Source organism: Chanos chanos, chromosome 4 (genome assembly GCF_902362185.1).
Source record: "Chanos chanos chromosome 4, fChaCha1.1, whole genome shotgun sequence".
NCBI classification, from domain to species: Eukaryota; Metazoa; Chordata; class Actinopteri; order Gonorynchiformes; family Chanidae; genus Chanos; species Chanos chanos.
Window position 1 is genome coordinate 4999500 of NC_044498.1, and position 2500 is coordinate 5001999.

General features: G+C 48.0%; 1 protein-coding gene across 3 annotated transcripts in view; it reads right to left on the minus strand.

Annotated features, from left to right (window-relative positions):
- The window catches only part of stxbp5a (syntaxin binding protein 5a (tomosyn)), an 82340-nt gene that overhangs the window by 28543 nt on the left and 51297 nt on the right, over window positions 1-2500 (minus strand). The window lies entirely within an intron of this gene.

The following is a 2500-nucleotide window of genomic DNA, read 5'->3' on the forward strand; positions in this document are numbered from 1 at the left end:
CAAAGTAACCAAGAATATAAGCTACACATGTAGACGGGAATAAACTTTTAATTCTGAGAAAGTTACACAGGAAATAATACTATCAGAGCATTTCCACCCTTTAGTAACAAAGGCTGGGGTGTTACGGAAATAGCATACGGATACACACGAGACAGCTCAGATACCACACATTCACTGACTCATCCCATACACTAGGGGGCAGTGTGGAGTTTGACTCACTGGAAAGGCAGAGGTATCAGAACTCAAAAGGGGGAGGGGCAGGTGGGAGGAGTCAAGGCGAGAGCTGTGTGAGTGAGACAGTGGCCGTGTCTGAAATGGCATACTACATACTACTCGTATACTGATCTTGACGTAAAGGTAGTCAGCAGTATGCAGTACGTGAAAAATATAAATATGTTGCAGTACACGACAGTTACCCTGATGATGTACTACTACTGGCAAAAATCTGCAGTATACAACCAGAGCTCACTTAATCGGGCATTGCATCCCATCTGGCGACGCAATGATTCCCAACTCTCCAGAAATTTCACCAAACACAAAACAGCAGCGCTCATGTGACTGTGTAGTACACTACATGAAAGTTCTCATACTTGCATACCGTACCGTGTACTAGGGTGGGGAGTAGTGTGCAGTACACAGTGTATACTGGGCCAGTATGCAGTATGCACTACACTAGTTTGCCATTTCGGACACAGCGTGTGTGACTGAGTGTGATTTAATTTGACTGCTTTGGGAATTCATGCCTCCTTTGGGACCATCGTCCCCGTTCACTGGGTCTGCTCTTCGAACCAAAGACCAGATAGTCGTGTGGGCTGGGTGCATTTTGGCGGAACCGCAGGGAGCTGGGTTTCACTGGAGCTGTTTCCACTGGGAGAGGTAAGCATCCATCGCCATGGTTACACTCAGCACAACATTAGACTCAAATCCCCCCCCCAAAAAAAACCTGAGTGGTGCATTAATCATACACTTCAGTCTAGGCTGGAATCGGCACACCACTCAAATTACGCGTAGACGGTGCACTTTGCCTAATTCCTGCACTACAGGTAGGAATGGTTTAAACTTTCGACGGCTAGTGATATGTTAGTTTGTGTGAATAACACTGAAAACAGCAAGAAGTCCTCGTCCAGTCCCTTTTTGACAATGGCCGCGTGTCCTCGCAGAAAGAAGGAGTTAAAAATGAAGCTGAGAGGCAGGGGAGGTAGAGGAAGGACAGATGAGTATGTATTTGGGGAGATGTATTTGGGGAGTGGGGTTTGGCTGAGCGAGTAGATGAATTTTTCTCCATCAGAGCTGGAGCGACGGGGGCTAAAGATCAGAGCACCAGCTCAGCTCACTCACATTCATCAGCCGCCTGGAGGCCAATCTTCCCTCTGTGTGTGTCTGTCCACCTCCCTCTCTCCTCTCTCCCTCCCCTCACTCTCTCCCTTCCTCCCACCCACCCTCTCTGACTCTTTCTAACAAAAAATTGATCTCTTTATCCCTATCTCTCTCTCTCTCTCTCTCTCTCCATCTTTCCCATCCCAATTTCCACTATCCTTTAATCAAAGAGAATGATGGAATGATGCTCTCTCACTCTCTTCATCTCTCTCTCTGTCTCTCTCTCTCTCTCTCTCTCTCTCTCTCTTTCTACTCCTTATCAATCTTCACTTTCACTTGCCCTTCCTTCAGTCTATCTACCACTCCCTTTTCTCCCCCCCCTCTCTCTCTCCCACTCTCTCTCTCTCTCTCTCTCTCTCTCCGTCTCCCTCACTCTCCCTCTCCCTCACTCTCTCTCTCTCTCTCCCTCCCTCACTCTCTCTCTCTCACTCTCTCTCTCTCTCTCTCTCTCTCTCCCCTCTCTCTCTCCCTCTCTCTCCCTCTCCCTCCCTCACTCTCTCTGTCCCTCACTCTCCCCTCTCTCTCTCTCTCCCTCACTCTCTCTCTCCCTCACTCTCCCTCTCTCTCTCTCTCTCTCTCTAACAGTCACTGACTCCCCACATCCACTCTGCTCCTCCCGAGACCCCACGGTTTTGACAAAGGGTGGAAGATGGAGAATTTGGGTGTGAAGTAGAAAAGAAAAGATGGAAGAGTTTTGGGGTCTGGAGAAGGATCTGAAAAAGGCAGGGGAACCGGGCCGAACTGGACCGGCGCCGAGGCGGTGCTGCTGCTCCTTTTTTGGAGCAGAGGACTCTGGGATAGCTATCTGTAGTGTATTAAATCAATCAGAGTGAATAAACAGGAGAATAAATCAGACGTCCAGAGAGACAGAGTCATTTATCAGGGTAGAGATGAATTCTCCCCAGAGAAATTAACACAGGAGACAGAGAGAGAGGGAAAAAGAAAGTGAGAGACACACACAGAGACAAGAGAGACGGAGAAAGAGAGAGTGAGAGACAGAGAGAGAGAGAGAGAGAGAAAGCAAGAGAGAGAGAGAGTGCATGTGTGTATTTAATTCTCTTATGCTTTGCCTAGGGCATGACATGTCTAATGTACTGATTAATGTGAGTTGACTTTTGGCTGT